Below are 20,005 nucleotides of genomic sequence, written 5' to 3'. Positions count from 1 at the left end.
ACAATGTTGTTTTGTATATGACTTTAATAAAAAAACATGCTTCTCTCTTAAAAATCTTCCATGAGCGAGGTGGGAATCTGGGAGTTGAGGGAGTACAAAGATGGCTGCATTGGGGAATAATGAAAAATGAAGAGAGTGGGAGCTAGCAAGACTGATAAGATAAAATACATTTAGGCTGTCTATCAGATGTCAAGAGCCATGCCCCGCTGTTCGGAAATTGACTTTTTGTCTTGCATTCCTTGAAGGTGAGCGCAGAGTGCAGCCGTTAGCAATCTTTTGGGGGAAGAGAAATTCAGTAGCAAATACAGTAGTCCCTGTGTGTGCCCACGGTTTCTTTTCAGTCATTGTTCAAGACCATTGGCATGAACTTTTCAGACAAAGATGAGAGCCACGGATATTTTAAGTGTATTGGTTCTTTCTGATCCTCCCCACAGCTGCTGCTCACCCCTCTTTCCCTTTTTATTCTAGGATGTACTTCTTGAGCGTGATTAAGAATGTTGATGTCTCTTGTCTAACTCTTGTCCTGACCTTAATAGTTACATTTGAGAAAGTCTTTTCTTTCTTTTCCGGAGTCATCTCAGTCATTCCCGGAGCTTATTAATTTTCCTCCCACATACATGGTAGGGGCATTTTAAGGGGCAATCAAGATTCACAGTGAGGCATAGAATATAAAGTTAGAACTTTGTTCTTTGAGCAGTTAATCAGCCTTTGAGCAATCTGAAGTTGCTCCCTGGCTGAATGGTTCATATCTGATTAATCGCTCTATCCTGTCCCATTCTCAAATGCCTCTTAGTGGCTCAATGCAACCATTTAGTAATGGTGGCACCTGGGTTGCAGTAACACTCATATCCTTTGTGATGGTTTACTTAATAGTTGTTTTTTCCAGACTCAAGTAGCCTAAATACAGGTGCTACTGAAATAAGCAAAATGCTTTCACTTGGTATCCAGAAACATTTGAGATGGAAATGCCTGTAAGCCTGATCTTCTAATCTCTTATCCCCTCATGTTTCCCTGTGCTCTTAGCTCCACCAAGAAGGCACCCAGAGATTTGGCATTCCATTTTCTTATTGACTTGAAGAGAGGGTGACTTTTATATAAAGCTACTGTCTTTTGCAAGACATGTAGGTCGTTAGAAGAAATTGCCCGAACTCTGATCTAATTTTATTCTGGGGTCAGGCTGGCACACAGATCTGTTCATTCCCCAGCCTATGACTTGACATCAAATTGACCACCAGAAGGATCCCAACTCCCAGTGTAAAGGGAGAACATGTGATGGATGATCCTTTTACTGTGTATAAGAATATTCCTGATACAGGACTTTTCACTTATTTTCTGAAGCCCTTCTGCATTTTTCAGTTCACTTCTCTCAGCAAAACCAGGCAAAGGGAAAGATGATTAAATCTCAGAAGAGGCATGAAATGGCCTGAAGCTAAAGAGGGAAAAAGGTTTAGGGTGGACATTTTGAAAGATGAACACTAAGAGCGATTAGGCACTGGAAAAGAAGTCCCCATCCCTGAAGAGAGCTGAGGAAAGGTTAGATGCGATCTTAACATTAATGAAGTAGAGCAAAACCCTGGAGAATAAAGTAGTCTCGACTATAAGGAGAAGAGTTTAAGGGGATCGCAGCAGCCAGCTGACCACACAGGCTTTTTCTCCTGCTTCCCGCGCTAGTGTTATTCAGAGGAAAGGCTTTGGGGAGGCAGCTGAGCATCCAGGTTGCAATCTCTGGCAATTAGGATACTTCTGTGAATTGCAAAGATGATTCTTTTTATTTATTCAACAATGGATTTTTAAGTGCCTATTTTATACCAGGCATTGCATCTTTAAGAACGCAGCCCTGTGAAGACAAGTAATTTTATATTACAGGGGGAAAAAAACCCCAGAACAATTAGGGTGTATGGTGCCGTTTTAGAGTGGAAGAGAAAAAGATGGATGAAAGCTCTCAGAACCTCACAGTGCCTGGCAGAGGGCCTTTTCCTTCTCAGGGGAAGTCACAGTACACAGATAATCTGCTTAGCGGACTGGGGTAGCATTTGCATCTCCTCTCTTGCAGTGCTGCCAGGTGGTATAGCTGGCACTCTCAGACAGGTCTACAGAGCTGGCCTTCATTCCCCTCTGATGGCCTGGCACCTGCATTTCATGCCCATTCTTCTGCTAAGGCTTACTCCAAGGAGGCAGACTAGCAGGGCTACAGTGTTCTGCTTACCTGTGCATGATTTCTGATGGATGATGAGGTAATACAGGACAAGAGATCTTTCTGGATGAGCTCTATAATTTGACTCGCAAGTTTCCCCAGTAGAGTCTTTCTCGTAACTCTTGCTAATTGACTAGCATTTGCCTTCTAATATCTTGCTGGATAATATGACATGTTTTTATGTCATAGCTCCCCAATATCTTTGTGGAATTAGTTCATCAGACATGTTTATTAGCACATGGTAGTCTTAAACTATCCCTGCCTTGCCCATAGAGTGTTCCCTGTTGGTGAATACACATGTCTCATGACAGCTAGGATGCACAGGGCACGTTCAAAGTGTATTTCAGAGGAAATACCTGGAAACTGGTCCCCAGAAGCTGAAAAGGAATGAGCTAGTGTTGTTGTTTGGAATGCACATGGGTATTTCAAGTGGAGGGGACCAGGTGAGAGAGCCTAGGAAGGAGGGAGCAGGTATGGAATTATGCATGCCTGGTACGATAGCCCCAAAGGACCCATGGACATTTGCGGAATTACTTTTGAGTTGGGCAGGAATAGTTCCACAGACTTTTGCATTCTCGTAGCCAATTTTCCTAGTGTCCAACATTGGAAGATCTCAGCTAGAGTTAGGGCAAGAGCTGGTGACCAGCCTGGGAATAAAATGAGATGAATGGAAAGAGAGCTTCTACTATATCTTCATTTCCTTTCTTTTCCAATTTAGAGCTGTTAAAGAACTTGAAAAATAATCTCTGTGAACTCACATGTATTTTATACTTTGCTTTCTGTTCTGTGATTCCACCTTTTCCTCCCTTCTGTTTCAGTACCCTCTTATTTCTTCCCACCCCTTTCTATCCCCCACCTTAGAATGACAATTAGATACTACAGTTGACAAAATAGTTCATTGCATTTACTTTTGTCTTCAGTGGTTTGAGGATCTGAGCTGGAGCCTAGGTCCCCAGGGAAACATGAATACAGATCGTTTGAACATTAGATTTGCCAAGGAACATAAGAATTAAGAGACAAGAAGCTGAATTTTTTTTTGTTGAAAATAAGAAATTGCTTTCCCTTAAAAAATCTGAGCATTTACTTTTGAAAACTTGTGAATGTAGTCACTTTCCCTGTCTTTAAAAATATCTCTTTTAGAAACTAAGCCTTTTGTCAGCTTGATGACCTAAGGACCTGGGAGCCAACTCTTGGATATGTAACATCAGGGGAGTCAGCATCTTCATTGTACATTTCCTCTGGGATATTAGAAGCCTAATTTTAGTTCTTGCTGTAAGAGATTCTCTCTTTTGCCTTAAAGAACTACCCACTCCATTTACCATAGAGATTTCCCCTCAATTACCAGGTAAAGTTAGGATAATTCATGGATGATCCATAGTGCTCTTCAGCCTTCTTACTTGAGGACTAATTTTTATTAATCTGAAAACATATGAAAAATGAATTGAATTAAATTTCTTTTTTTAAAGTTCTTGGTGTATCATCTGTGATATATGTTAAGAATTCTGGCTTAATATTTATTCAATCACCAAACTGTTTTACTTACTCAATTACATTTACAGAAATATTTCAGGGTAGGAAAAGGATTTTTATTATATCTCCTCTATAGATCTTGAAGAGAGAAAGTTTTGTTTTTTTCTTGTTCAGAACTTCATATGAGAACCTAGCACTATGAAAAATAAAATGGTTACATCCTACTTCTGTAGATGTGTGCAATATGAGTTCTATGTGGCAGATGGAATACCAGCCCTTTGAAATTTTCCCAGGTGGACCAAACACTGTTTGCTTTCAGAAGTTCTCAGCGAGGCTTTCATTTTAAATTCATAAAAGTTATCAACCAACTTCCAACAATTGTTTAATAAAAAGCAATTAGCCAGCCAGAAATATAATGGCTTTTATGTCAAAATATGGTGGAGACAGCTGCTAAGCGGGCCACAGATGGCCCCCAGGCCATATGCTCTGAGTCCCAGGCATATGTGCAGCCAGGCACAACAGCACAGAGCATATTGGGAGTAATAAACCCAACTCCCCAATTTTCTTCCTCTCTTCTGCCTAATCTCCCTACTCCAGAGAAACCAACAGGAAGAAATTCTCTGGAGTCCACTGCCACAGTCAAGATACACAAGCTCACTTATTAGGCAAGGATCTTATCTGGCAATAGAAGTGCAAAGCACTGGTTCCAGCCTGGTTTGGATAAGTTCCATGCAAACCATATCGCGTTACAGAAAACTGATTTCTAAAAAAGTTCTCCTCAAAAAAGCAACAACATCAAATCTTAATGTAACAGTACTCATTAAGAAACCAAACTCTGAATATAGACGCTTATCTGTTAGCTCCTTCCAATTTAATATGTGTGTGGAAGATGTTTCTAGAGTTTCCTGTTTCTTGCAGATAGAGTTGTATTCTCTGCAGGGTTCTGGTTCTGTTGTTCTCCTTGATCCCTAGGAAGTGTTCTGGTGCTGGAGATACTGCGGAGGGAGTCACACATGTTGTTAGAAATATAAATCTAGATGCATGCTTATTTTAATCATAGGGTCTGGAAGGAAAGAAAACTCCTGGAATATTTTTGCCATCAAGAAAGGACATATTTTTGTCAAACATATGTTAATCTGTACAACAAAATGTAGGCAAAGCAGCTTTTGTGTATGAGAGCCTTTCCGTCTCAGAGGAGGCGGTGGTTCCCAGACATTCTAAAGCCATCTTTTAGAGCACTCATGTTGCCTGACTCTCTAAGGACAGGTCCTAGAGATAGTTCTTTATGCCTTCTGGCCATTACAGAGTATCAGTAAAACCTTGTTTTACAGTTAAGAATATGAGTCGTGATTTTTTGAGGATAATAGGAACTTCTCTCGTCAACATGCTAGACAGCACAGCATGCACAAAGCTTGGCAAAAGGAATCCCAGGAACCTCTAGATTCCTAAATTTTGGGTCTTTTCCTTATCTTTTCTAAGAGCATCTTTGGTAGAGGCATGATGAAGGGATCTGTTGAGGTCCTTCAAGACAATTCCCACTTTGCATAATTTGCTGGAAGGTCTCGTGAGACTCAAAATATAACCACACTCATGGAAATTAATTTGTTACACAGAAAGCACATGAAGCTGAATCTGCAAAGGAAGCAGTATATGGGGTGGAGTCTGGGGGAGACTAGACATGTAGCTCCCCTGGGTAGTCCCATAGTTTGTGTCTAATTCTCACAGTCATGGCAGTACTGGTAAGATTTCTACCGAGGAAGTCTGAGACTTCCTTGTGAACACTCTCTGCCTGGTGAGTACCAGAGTTTCCCACAGCAGCACAGGTATCCAGCAAAAGCCGAGCATGTGTGCAGATACTGCAGGCATAGTGAGTAATTCCTGCCAGTCTGTGGAATGATGGGGACCATCCTGAGATCCAAATCCTAGATTCCAGTTGATGCTCGCCTTGTGAAAGAATCTTTCTAACAAGAGCTGTCCTCCCCACCACATGCCATGGTCTCTGTGAATTCTTCTGCATGAGAGTTGTAAGCTGATTATTATAACCATTCTTTCCTCCTGCTTAATCTCCTGGCATTGAACGATGAGGGGTTTTGTTGATGGTCCTAGGAAGTGTAGATAGATTTATGAGCAGTGAGAGGCACACTCTGGACCATTGATGTAAGTGCCAGATACTGAGGTCTGTATGGCAGGCGGCAGGGTGAAGATTTAAAGCGGTGGTTTTACAGTTTGGACATCTGAATCCAAATTTGACTTAGTATTTCCATATTTCTGTAATATGTACTATTACAATTTTTAACCTTTCGTAGTCATGCCTTGTAGATAATCCACCAAGTATGTAATACCTATACATATGTATTAGTTGAGTAAATTTCACAGAAAGTAGGGTAATTTGAATTTCATGAGAATATCATATGATAGTCTTATGAAGATGTAAATTTGTGAGTCAAAAATGAAAAATTATTGGATGTAGAACCTCATATTCTGACTTTGGTGCTGGGATTTTTTTCTTCCCTCCCTCCCTCCTTCCCTTTGTCCCTCCTTCCGTCCCTCTGACCCTTTCTCTATTCCGTCTTTTCTTTATTTTTCAAGACAGAGTTTCTCTGTGTAACCTTGGCTGTCCTGGAACTCACTCTGTAGACCAGGCTGGTCTTGAACTCAGAGATCTGCCCGCCTTTGCCTCCCAACTGCTGGGATTAAAGGCATGTACCACCTTGCCAGGCCTCATGTTAGGGTTTTCATCCCATGCTTTTCACAAATAAGTCTGTACACAGTATATACATGAGTGCACATAGTTTTATACTTAATTTTTAATTTTTTTAAATTTAATTTTACATACCCATCTCAGTTTCCCTTTTCCTCCCCAGAAGTCAATTAAATCTGTCCCATCACCAAGGTCCAAGGTCCAAGGCCAAGGCCCTCCCCCGTGCCTAGGCTGATAGTACACCAACACTACATTTACGTCATTTCTACTCTCTCTTCTACTCCCACTCTTCCCGTACCCTTTCAAACCATTGACCTCTGTTTCTTTAGTTATTATTATATACACATGTGTGAGTGCAGAAACACATGAGTCCAGTTAGTGTTGGTCATATGTCTCTATATTTAAGGCAAATCACCTGAGTTTGGATAACCTATTAGGGGGCTTCTTCCTGGAAAAGACTGATTCTCCCCTTCTCAGTAGCCATCAATTATCTGTACCCCATCATCTGGGAGGGGTGCTGTGTGAGATTTCCCCTATCCACATTGGTGTGTCCAACAGGTCTAGTTTGGGCCACCACATTGTCAAGATTTCACAGGTGCAGCTCCCTGTCATCTGTAGAAGACACTATCTTGTCACAGACACACCAGTTCTCTGGCTCTCTCAGTCATTCTGTCTCCTCTTCTGTGCTGATCTCTGAACCTTAGGTGTAGGGGTTGCATTATAAATGTATCAGTTGGTGTTGGGCACCACATGGTCTGTTTTCTACTTTTTGATCAGTTGAGTCTTTCTGTAATGGTCTCCCTCTGCTGCAAAAGAAGCTTCTTGGATGACAGCTAAGAGCTACCCTTCTCTGTGGGTGGAAGGAGAAGAAGTTAGAACACTGTATGAACGAGCATGTTAAGGGGAAGACAAGAACATCATTTAGGCCATCTGTGCTTTTAAATGCTTTTAATCAGGTGTGTGATCTAATAGAATGAGAAGGGATTCCCAATAAGGCAGTGAATGGACCCTTTCAATCCCAGAGACTTCTGCGAAATTACAAGCAAGTTACAAACCCCGGCTTTGTCTAATAATTCACCATTAGCGTGTTTTCTGTGCATTTGAACTCCTCTTGCTGTATCTGCTTTTCAAACCCTTGTGTTTTCAGATTCTTCTTTCCAAAGTTACCCATTGGGGGCTGATTAGTATCTTGGGGAAGGAGAAGCTTCCTTACTTGCTCTGTTCTGTTCTTCAAATAGTAGTAGGTTTGATTTGCTTTTCTTCCTAGACCCAAGGGTTTCCTATTTTCCTTGTTTACCCTCTGCTACAAAGTCTTTAATTTTTTAGCCTATCTTAGGACTTATTCAAGTTCCTGTTTTTATTTTGTAATGAAGCATGGGAACCAAACCAAAATACTTTCTCTGTGGTTGCCATGATGTTTTCTTAATTTTCTGGCAGTCAAATTTAACTTTCATTTCTTAGGAAGGCCAGACATACGTCTCAGGCACCTAGATATTTGTTCTGGTTTTCAGATCTCCGCTTCTGTCCTAGTCAGACAGGAAGACCTGTAAACATAGAGTTTTGAGTGCTGGTATTTATGTTTTGCAGTACGTAGGTCAGTGTGTCTGTATTTTAGTCTTAATGGCTGGTCCTAATCCTAGCAAAAGCATGTAGCACCCTGGACACTGCAAGTTTCATCTCTCTCTTCTCAACTTTCTTTTCTATAAAACAGGGAATAAAATACTATTATTCATTTTATTATTAAATATGACATTTTGGCATGCTTAAAACAGCATATGACACTATGTTACATATAGAAAAGGAGTCTTATGTCACGTTTCAATGGCCATTAGGCTGTCACGAAGTGCCCCGAACTGAGCTTTCCTTGGCCAATCTTACACTGACTGTAAGGGACTGGAACACAGACTCTCAGTCTTCTCGCTGATTTGTCTTTGTTAGTTGTATCCTGGGTTCCTTTGGCAGAAATCTGGGTTATTCTAGGTTATTAATCAAAATGTGAATTTTTATGGAAAGAAGGTAGCATTAGCTCGTGATTAACCCAAAAGCAATTGCCTTTGTACTGGTTACAAACAGGACTACAAATCTCTTATCCAGGCAAATTCTACAATGTCTTTCCTCCTTCTAATATTACTTATATTCTGTACTCATTCCTACTTCCAAATAAGATAGTCAAAGCCAATACACTTGTGAGTGCGTTCTCATTTCCACGTACCCTAAGAAGAGATCAGTGCTGGTTTTCGAGTCATTGAAGATTATCACTGTAGGGACATAGCCCCACCCATTGGGGGCGTGTTCGCCTCGGGCTAATGTTTACGGATAAATCTGCCGGGCGTGAGCCCAGCAGCCCTTTTCTTTTGCTCCGCTTTTCCAGTGCTCCGCGGGAACCTGTGGTCCTGTAAGTCTATTTCCTTATTAAAGCTGTATATATCTCGAGTCATTGAAGACTATAACATATTAATGTACAACTAAACAAATAAACATACTTCACAGAGAACTTGAAACTTTCGTTTCAAGAGAACTTCTCTTGAAACAAAAAATAAAAACTAAAAACAAAGTATCCAGCACATAGTAGGCACTCAGAAAAGGTAGTTCTTTTCTCTCACTTTGCCTGGCTACCAGAAGCAATTGCTCCTTTCCTCAAGTTGCTCTCAACCATTCTTTTCCTTGGTTAGAAAAGCATGAGCATAATTGTAAAAGGATTCTCCCATAATCTATATGATGATTAGCTTCTGCAGAGGAGTGGTGAAGCTCCACTCCTGAAAGTCAAGTGACTGTCCCTCTCTACCAACTTGGGAGGAAGCTTAGAAACTATGCAAACCAAGGTGAATTACTTAGTGTGAGTTGGTGGTAGTGATACAAACCTTTAATCCCAGCACTCCAGAGACAGAGGAGCAGATCTCTGTGAGTTCAAGGCCAGTTAGGTCTACAAAGGAAGTTCCAGGACAGCCAGGGCTACACAGAAAAACCCTGTCTCAAAAAACCCAAACCAAATAAAACAAACCAAACCAAACCAAACTAAGAAAAAACAAAACAAAACAAAAAACAAAAAAACAAAACCAAAACCAAAAAACATGCAACCAAACAAACAAACAAAAGTGTGGACATACGTACATTTTCAGTTGTTAACCATTTTTCCAGCTGAGGAACCATTTTGGCAAGGCAAACTCAGGGTTAACAAGCAGAAGTTAATCCAAAGTGATAGGCTGCAAAATGGCTTGACTCAAGCCGTGGAACCAAAGTAACTTTTCTGCTTTGCATTCTGGGTATGCTGGAGACAGCTATCTTCAAATTTCCTATCTTAAAAGATACAAAATCAAATTAAAATAACAGGTTTTATTTTGAGCTATGCAGTTCATGGTGATTTGTTCAGACAAACCAGCAACAAAGATATACTTGAGCCTCACAAAATTGAAATAACTTAGGATGAGAATAGAAAAATCTTATCCATCGAAGTTCAGTGCTGCTGTGCATGCCCAGAAAGGGCCTTCATGAGAGAGAAATGTTCATATAGTTCTGTATGTTACATATCCAGATGTTTGTGTTACACATGTTTGTATATATGTTACATGTGTTCATGTGTGTATGTTAATGTGTTATGCATGTGATACATGTGTTAAGTGTGCTGTTGTTACATGTATTTGTGTGTTTTACTACATGTGTTCATGTGTGTGTGTTACATATGTTATATATGTGCATGCTAGCCTTGTATGTGGGGACCTGAGGGCTATGTTCTATCCCTTTCTCAGATGTTTTCCACCGTATTTTAGAGTCATGGTTTCTCTCTGAACCCACTAATTTTTGAGCTCGCTAGCTCTGTGATCTCCCTGTCTCTGACCCCCAGTGTTGTGGTTATGCTTGTATACTTTCATACCAGGGTTTTACATAGATTCTAGGAGTCCAAGTTCATGACTTCAAGCCTGTGCAGCAAAACTCTCATCGCCTGGACTGGGACATCTCTCCAGACTGTATGTACCCATTCTTCAATAGAGATACAATAAGGTAAGAAAGTTCTCAACTGCAAATATGTGTGGATTAAGAAATTCTTTGCTTCTGTTACTAGACTGTTGACGATCATTAGATGTATACAGACAGGCAGAAGCAGGTATTTTTCTTCATTTTAATATTTTTTAGGAAAAAATTTATTTCAACTCGAAGAGCAGAAAAGTTGACCCAGGGAAGGATACAAATACATGGGGAGTCTCATGCCTAATGAAAAAAAATGGGGGTCTTGGAAGTCTCTGTAAGCCCAGATTTACAACAAAGACTTCAGGCAGCCCCTGTAGCCACAGCGAGGCCTCCAGTTGGCTTGCCATGTGATCCGAACCAGCTTCCCTGGGATGAGGAAAAACAATATATTCTTCTTCAATAGCTCAGGTTGTCTTCACTACTGACCAGCGGGAGTTTCTGACAACTTTGTTCTTGCCAAATTTAGGGATTTAAAGAGAAACAAAATATAACACATTTCTAACTGGGGCAGGAAGAAGCCAGTCTGCCTCATTAGTGAATAGAAAACAGTGTCCCCTTCGGGCTAGATCAGAAGGTCAATGTGACTGAAAGGCCTTCTTTATTAACTAAATACCCATTACATGGGTCAAGTCCAAGGCCAGCCTGATGGGTAGGTAACTCCCCATATGGTTTCATTTCAGGACTGAAATATCACCCCCTTGATCCTCCAAATGCCAAATATGGCTCCTATGTGCCCACTGATGCCTGAAATGTGTTTTATAGGAAAAAATGTCTTTCATGGAGCAGTCGGTAATAGGTTCATGGTGAAAGCACCTTAGGTGTTACTTAAGAACACATTGAGGTGCGAATGATTGGGCTCGGCTCTCTGGAGAGGAAGCTGAAAGGCTGGGGGAAGAAAGAGGCTCTGTCTTATGTGGAGAGAGAGAGAGAGAGAGAGAGAGAGAGAGAGAGAGAGAGAGAGAGAGAGAGAGAGAGAGAAAGAGAGAAAGGGCAGAAGGAAGGTAGACTGGGCAAGTCAACCTTGTTCATTTTTGGTTTTCAAAGTGGGCTACCAGACACTTATCCATAGTACGTGGCACGTGGCAAACTTCTCAGTAACTCTTTATTGCTGATTGTCGTTTTGACAGGTACAGATGATGTCATTTTGGAGAGAAGTGTATAGAATCCGGACTTTAATGTGGTGGTGACTCAAGCATAAACTCTGGATTTTTGAAAATTGTCTGTGTTTTATTTCCTACCCTTTCCTTAGCCTAGCACTTTTACACTATTCCTTAATCCCTTGCTTAAGAGGCTTTATAGCAAGAAGAGATGCTTACCATTAGAAGTGGAGCGATGCCAACTTTCAATATTTGGCCACACACATGTGCCTTTGCCACATTTGTCTTTCTTATCACTACTCAGTTTTACAAATGGAGGATTTTAATGTAATGTGTCTCTATTCATACAAAATCACTGCCATAATCTCCAATTGGCTCTTCTGTAGGCATAGCACCTCTGTGTAGGCTGCCCCGAGTGATCCCTGCTACTCAAATACACTGACTTTCATACCTGCTGTTTGATATTCGTATGTATTTTGTCTCATAAACAAAAATTACTGTATTTTCCTCCTATCGACATAAACACAGTTGTTAACCATTTAATATGCCTATGGATGCTTTTTTATTTCCCACCTAGACAGATGATTTCTTTTCAGGTTCATATTATAGGGAGACTCTAGAAGCTCACTGGTGATCCTTTTGCTCTGCTATTTGTGGACCCGTGTCATCCCTTCTTTCTAACTCCATCTCGGGTAGACTTGTCCACTTGTATTTAATGAACAGAAAAAGTGTCAGTTTTAGGATATCACTTCCAGCATTAGGTAACCAAAGGTACCTGATTTCTGTCTGTCTAGAATTTTCAAATTCATGCTTTTCTAATTGATATTGATGGGTGCTACTGGCCGTGTTTCTAGATGAGCTATGGTGAAAGACAGAAGGAAGCGACTGTCAATATCTAGGAAGAAACTGAGTCAGTGACAGCTTTAAAGAAATGACTCTTTTTTAAAAATTTATTTATTTATTTATTTATTAAAGATTTCTGCCTCCTCCCTGCCACCGCCTCCCATTTCTCTCCCCCTCCCCCAATCAAGTCCCCCTCCCTCAGCAGCCCGAAGAGCAGTCAGGGTTCCCTGCCCTGTGGGAAGTCCGAGGACCATCCACCTCCTTCCAGGTCTAGTTAGGTGAGCATCCAAACTGCCTAGGCTCCCACAAAGCCAGTACGTGCAGTAGGATCAAAACCCAGTGCCATTGTTCTTGAGTTCTCAGTAGTCCTCATTGTCTGCTATGTTCAGCGAGTCCGGTTTTATCCCATGCTTTTTCAGACCCAGTCCAGCTGGCCTTGGTGAGTTCCCGATAGATCATCCCCATTGTCTCAGTATGTGGGTGCACCCCTAGCGGTCCTGAGTTCCTTGCTCGTGCTTTCTCTCCTTCTGCTCCTGATTTGGACCTTGGGATTTCAGTCCGGTGCTCCAATGTGGGTCTCTGTCTCTGTCTCCTTTCATCACCTGATGAAGGTTAATATCCAGGAGGATGACTATATGTTTTTCTTTGGGTTCACCTTCTTATTTAGCTTCTCTAGGATCATGAATTATAGGCTCAATGTCCTTTATATATGGCTAGAAACCAAATATGAGTGAGTACATCCCATGTTCCTCTTTTTGGGTCTGGCTTACCTCACTCAGGATAGTGTTTTCTATTTCCGTCCATTTGTATGCAAAATTCAAGAAGTCATTGTTTTTTACTGCTGAGTAGTACTCTAATATGTATATATTCCATACTCTCTTCATCCATTCTTTCATTGAAGGGCATCTAGGTTGTTTCCAGGTTCTGGCTATTACAAACAATGCTGCTATGAACATAGCTGAGCATATACTTTTGTTGTATGATAGGGCATCTCTTGGGTATATTCCCAACAGTGGTATTGCTGGGTCCAGGGGTAGGTTGATCTTGAATTTCCTGAGAAACCGCCACACTGCTTTCCAAAGTGGTTGCACAAGTTTGCATTCCCACCAGCAATGGATGAGTGTACCCCTTACTCCACAACCTCTCCAGCAAAGGCTATCCTCGGTGTTTTTGATTTTAGCCATTCTGACAGGTGTAAGATGGTATCTTAAAGTTGTCTTGATTTGCATTTCCCTGATCGCTAAGGAAGTTGAGCATGACCTTAAATGTCTTTTGGCCATTTGAACTTTGAAGAAATGACTCTTACCAGTAATCGGTTGAGTGAGTTTACAAATGGATCCTCTAGCAGTCAGGTATTCAAAAGAGAAAGTGGCTACAGATGACAAATTGACTTCAGTTTCATGAGAGACCTTGAGGCAGAAACATCCTGAGTATTCAAGTTTAATTCCTGATGTACAGAAACTGTGAGATTAAGTACCTATTGTTTATGCTGTTGAAATATGAAGTAATTTTGTTTAAAGTAGTAGATGATTCACATAATACACATCTTAACACCTACACACTAACACACTTAGAGCAAACAAGCATTGGGAATAATGGAGACGGTGCTGTTGGTTATCAGGGAAACTCACTTTCTTCCCTTTCAGGTGGGAGAGGGTAAGAGGTAGAACTTAGTATTTGGTCTCAAAGTTTTGTGCTTCTGTTGTCTGAATCCAGAGGGTTCAGTGAATACAAAAGGCAGCTTAGGAATGGCATTACCAAATGAAGATGATCATTCCAGTGTCTCAGGGCTACAGAAGTTAGTGTTAATATGAAGAGGCCAAAGAGCAAGGAACAATGAATTAGGAAAGTAGAGGGTGACATTTCCTTCCTTCTTTTCTTCATTTCAGAGCAAACCTATTTTATTTATACATACTAATAGTAATTTTGTCTGTTATATATAGCATACAAATATGTATTTCTTTAATTTCTTGATTCTTTCATATAATACATCCTGACCAGTTTCCTTTCCATCCTCTCATCCCAGTCATCCCCTCCCCTCTCTCTCAGACTCACTCCTCCTGCTTCCCTTCAGAAAAGAGTAGGCTTTTCAGGGATAGTAAATGAAGATAGCACAACATAGTTACAATGACTACGTACAAACTCTCAAATCAGGGCTGTGCAAGGCAACCCCAGCAGGAGGAAAAGGGTCTCAAGGATAGGTAAAAGAGTCAGATGCCCGCACTGCCACTATTAGAAGTCCCAAGCTAACAACTATAACATATTTGCAGAGGATCTGGTACAGAACCGTGCAGGCTCCATAATTGTTGCTTTAGTCTCTGTGAACCCCATTAGACCTATTTAATTAATCCTGTGGGTTGTGTTCCCCTGGTGTCTTTGACCCCTCTGACTCCTATAATTTAGAGAGAGCATGAGAAGAGATGAGCGGAACTGGAGGGCATTTGGGGGATGATGTGGAAGCCTAATGTAGTAGAAATTTCCAGGATTCTATGAGGGTAACCCCAGTGAGGACTCCTAACAATAGAGGATACAGAGCCTGAGCCAGACTTCTTCTGTAACTAGGTGACTTTCAGAGGTGGGACTGGGACACCAACCCAGCCACCCCCTACAATGTATTCCCACCTGCAAGACATTCCATTTCTAAAGATAGCGAATTGAGCTCCTGTAAATGCGTGATGAGGATGAGCTCCACCAGTGGATACAGGTAGAGACATGTGTGGCTCTAGGATAAGAATCCTGTGAGTTGCCTGGGGCTTGGTGAACTGTGGAGAACAAACCCGTTTAAGGGGAGAGCAGCGTGTGTAATTGTACCCTCTACAAATCTCCCTTCTTATGGGCCCTATTCCGCCACACCTTTCTAGCGAGGGCTCCCTGAAGTATCCATCACTGCGCACTCTCCTAAGACAGAAGACAAGTAGCTCAAGATTTTTGCTTATCCCTGCAGTGGGTGATTGCCTAGAAAGGCAGATGAGCCAATGCAGAGGTGAGGTGTCTGTGTCTCAGTGCGGGATAGTCTGAGGGTACTCCAGAGCTCTTTATAAGATTGGCAATCTCAGAGAGAAGCAGATTCAGGGCATATTTTCTCTGAACCACATTTTCCCTTCACATTCTCATACTGAACTGTCTATGAGCAGCTTCCAGTCAACCTTTGGCCTGCCACTCTCCATCTCAATTCCTAACAAGGGGTGAGAGCCCATTCAGTGTTGCTGATTAGTGTCATGCGCAGAGACCCTGCCAGATCTTGATTTTGAAGAGAGGCAACTGAATAAGTAAAATACCAATTGGTGTATCTATGAGAAATTCAAATGTAACGGAAGACATCTGAATAAAATGGTACATTTATGGGCTTGATATGGTGAATAGCCATGAGTTTGAGTTTTCAAATTACTGCATTTGAAGTTGATTTTTTTTAAATTACAAATTTCAAATTTCTGTTGATACCATTTTATCATTTGTTAAAGAGGAGACTTGGGCATTTAATATGCAGATGAGAGCAAAGAAAGTGGAGGAAATTTAAAATTGTTGGCCTTGGTACCACTTTTAAGTAATACTTACTTTTCTTCTATTCAAACCTCAAAGCAGACGTCTGTCTAGATTTTAACCTGAGCATTACAGGTAGGGCAGATTTCTCCTTCCCACTAGTTCTTTGGAATTCTTCCCAACATTGTCAGAATATGTAGTTGTCCCCAGTTTACACCTGTCATTCCTGTGTGATAAATAATCACTACACACCCACATTCATTTCCCCAAATGTTCTAGCTTGCAAAATACACATCTCTTTGATGGAGGAATCAAAGCTACTTACCTGTCTGGGTACCTTCTCTCACCCCCTTCCCCATGAATGAAGCCTTTAGACCTCAAGATGGAATACACTATCTTCTAAAGAATGAAATTCATTAAGAGTAGCATTTTTTTCCCTCCTGCAAGTTGAGCTCATCTCCTGTGCCCCACTGCAGCAATCTGAGCCATTTCTTCTTTTCAGGGGACTAGTTTTCACACTCACTTCACACTTTAAACCAGTTTGGTTTGACTACTAATTTGCCTTATTTGAACTTGGATCTGCTGAGGTAGTTCAAACTGCTTCCAAACACTTGCTGCCTCATTAGCTGATAGCTATGGTCTAATAGCTTTCAGACCAAACGAGGGCTTCCAGGCGGTTGGACACTGGTTGAAACCGTTCTTTGCAAACCCAAGGAGAGGAAGCCAGAATTGCCTTTAATTCCATCCTTTGTTAGCTTTGGGAAATTTAACACTTATTTAAATGAAGCTGTAATTATTTTCAGTGGTGCTTATTGACAGGAAGTCTCTGGGCAAATAGACTGAAGCCCTCCCGTGGCCTGTCACATTACTGAGTAAGTGCCAGGCAAGGGAGGCCGTTTCTCTACCACAGTTTCATGGGATTGTTTTAAGTTTGGATGGATCTTAAAGCCATGAAAATACATGATGTAAACCTGTGTGTGTATTTATGTGTGTGTGTATGTTCACACATGCATGTATGCACATGTACATGCTTGTCTACATGTATATAATATCATCCAATATCTGTATATAGCCACATGTATATATACATATTTGTTTTTATGAACACACACATTCATAAATACAAATGTAATTACACTAAAATCTGACTCCTTTCCAAATTTCTATTGAATAGATTATAAATTTTGGTCAGAATAGAGTTCACTCAGCTATGTCAAGACCAGTTATGAGTCTAAGTATTAAGGTTTGAATCTGTTCCATTCTTCACAACTTTATTTTTTTTTTTATTTTTTTTCCAGGCTGTTTCATTTTTTTTCTTATTTATTTATTTATTTATTTATTTATTTATTTATTTATTTATTTAAGATTTCTGCCTCCTCCCTGCCACCGCCTCCCATTTCCCTCCCCCTCCCCCAATCAAGTCCCCCTCTCTCGTCAGCCCTAAGAGCAATCAGGGTTCCCTGCTCTGTGGGAAGTCCAATGACCACTCACCTCAATCCAGGTCTAGTAAGGTGAGCATCCAAAGTGCCTAGGCTCCCACAAAGCCAGTACGTGCAGTAGGATCAAAACCCAGTGCCATTGTTCTTGAGTTCTCAGTAGTCCTCATTGTCTGCTATGTTCAGTGAATCCGGTTTTATCCCTCTTCACAACTTTATCTGTTGAGCTCTTGTTCCCAGCTGGTGGCTCTGCTCTGCGGTACTGCTTTGATGGGTCATGAAACATTTAGGAGGCAGGGCCTAACTGGTGGAAAAGGGCCACCGGGTTAGGCTTTTGAAAGTTGCAGTTGGCCTGTAGTTCTGGCTTTTCTCTTTCCTTCCTGGTGGAGACGTGAATGACCTCTGCCTTGTATCCCCATCCCCATGAACAGGTCTGCTCTATCCCACCTTCCCTGCTGGGATAGACAGAAGCTTCTGAAACCATGGGCCAAATCAAATATTTGTTGGTTATATTGTTCTGCCAGGTATTTTGTCCCAGTGACTCAGAAGGAACTATGACACTGAGCAAAGTAGTGGTCCAAAGGATGACATGAAGAGTTTTAGTTTTTATATATTTTACCTTCAACATTTCTCTTGAATGTTCATACAGTTAGTAATTATTTATTGAGTACCCTTTTCAGGGGAAATACAGAAGTGCTCTTGCCTGCTTTTGCCTTCTTGTGGGGGGGTGTCTCTATTTTAGTAATGTCATATAATTTTTATATTTACCTGATCTTTTAAAATAAATGCTAGGGACCCATTGTTGAGCTGTAAGAGAACAGCAAATCCTTCAGAAGGAATGAATGTATGTTTTAAAAATGGCGATGCTATAGTACATAACTTCATTTGTATTATTTTTCTTCCGATAGTGTAAAGGGATGAAAAATGGTGACATTTTGGGTAGAAGTTTTTCTTATCAAAGTTTTTTTTTTTTTATGTCTTGTCTGGAACTAGATGTTGTACCATTTGTTAATTCTTAATTTAAACATTGAAGATATGTGTGAGTGCCTGTATACCACATACACACACACACACATGCCTATATATTCACACACCCACTGCAAGGACTCCCAGTAATGGTGGTTATGGAATCTGAACTGGCCTTCTTTTGTATCAAGGGCAAGGTTTTCCAGTGGTGGGACTGGGTTGTATTTAGTTGAGTTGTTGACTGAGGGGGGGTCCCATGGAGATCCCTAAAGAACCCAGGCTGATGCTAGGGAAGAAGGCTACTCTGTCTAAAAACTGACAGTTGGTCCCCATTGTGGAGGACAGCATCCACACGGATCACTGAATGTAGAGATGTCAAGCTGGTGCTTTCATGGAGTCTTTACTCCTATTTCTAGTCTCTTCAGCACGTCAAAGTCCTCTGCAGGCTATGGGAAGACAACCTGGACACTAATCTGGCCACCAAACCTTTGACCTACAATCTGTTGCCTGAAAGATGTGCTGGGGAAATGGTGGCACACAACTTGTAGGAATGGCCAACCAATATCTGATTTAGCTTGAGACCCATGCCACGAGAGGGAACCCATGTGCTACATTGCCTGAATGGAGTGGATAGCCCAGAGACCTTGAGTAGAAGCAAACATAACTGGAAAAAAATCAATGAGATAATTCCTAATGATATTCTGCAATACTCATAGATTAGTTCCTTTCCAATTGTTATCACATCAGCTTCCTCCAGCAGCGGATGGGAGTGGGTACAGAGACCCACAGCCAGACATTATGCAGAGAGAGTCTAAATTGGAGATTCTGTTGGGTCCTTCCTGTAAGAACTCAGGGACTCCCTTAGAAGAGGAGAGGAAAGATTGTGGGAGTCCGAGGGGGTGGAGGACACCAGGAGAACATGGCCAACTGAATCAACTAAGCAGGGCTCATATGGACTCACAGAGACTAAAGTGGCAAGCACAAGGCTTACATGGATCTGCACCAGGTCCTCTGCATATTGTTAAGCTGTTAGTTTGGTGTTTTTATGGGACTCCTAACAGTGGAAGTCCGTGTGTCTCTGACTCTTTTGTTTGTTTTTGGGATTCCTTTCCTCCTATTGGGTTGCCTTGCCTAGCCTTAATATGAGGGCTGTTGCTTTGTCTTATTATTTTGTTTTATCATGGTTTGATTGTTGTCTCTCAGAGACCTGTTCTTTTCTGAAGGGAAATGGAGGGGGTGTGGATCTGGGGAAGAGAGGAGGTGAGGGGATTTGGAAGGGGTTGAGGGAGGGGTAATTGTGGCTGGAATATATTGCATGGGAGAATAATCTATTTTCAATTAAAAAAGATAGAGGAAAGAAAAAAACTAGTCTCAAATAATCTAGTTCATGCATATCAAAGTAGGTTGGTGAAACTTTAGCAAGTGTCTCCTAAAATTTATGCTGAAGTTAGATCTATCTCCAGTTCTAGCATTCTGGTATTTCCATTTGGGATGAAGGAGGAAGGCAGTTGTGTCTCAAGAGGCTTCTCTGTGTTCCCCTGTGGATAAGAACATTAAATTGGAAAGATATTGCTGAAGAACAGCTCCAATCCAATAATCACATTCATTTGTTTTGATTTTCCCTGGAGTTTTGATTGGATGGGGGCATCATTACTCCTTGCCCTGAAGCTGCCTCATTTCATCATGGATGAAATGAATTGAGCTGGTAGGTGACTGGCTCGGGGTTGTTACTTTTTGATTATCTATCTTTATATCCTTGGCCTCTGGTGGGATTATTCTGCTATCAAGGAAAAAGTATTTACAAAGAACCTTGGGCTAGGCAAAGATGAGTCTCAGCTTTTTGGCAGGCTTT

This window comes from Chionomys nivalis, chromosome 10 (assembly GCF_950005125.1).
Source record: "Chionomys nivalis chromosome 10, mChiNiv1.1, whole genome shotgun sequence".
Taxonomy (NCBI): Eukaryota; Metazoa; Chordata; class Mammalia; order Rodentia; family Cricetidae; genus Chionomys; species Chionomys nivalis.
The sequence above is the reverse complement of the archived record's forward strand: the minus strand, read 5'-3'. Positions refer to the sequence as shown.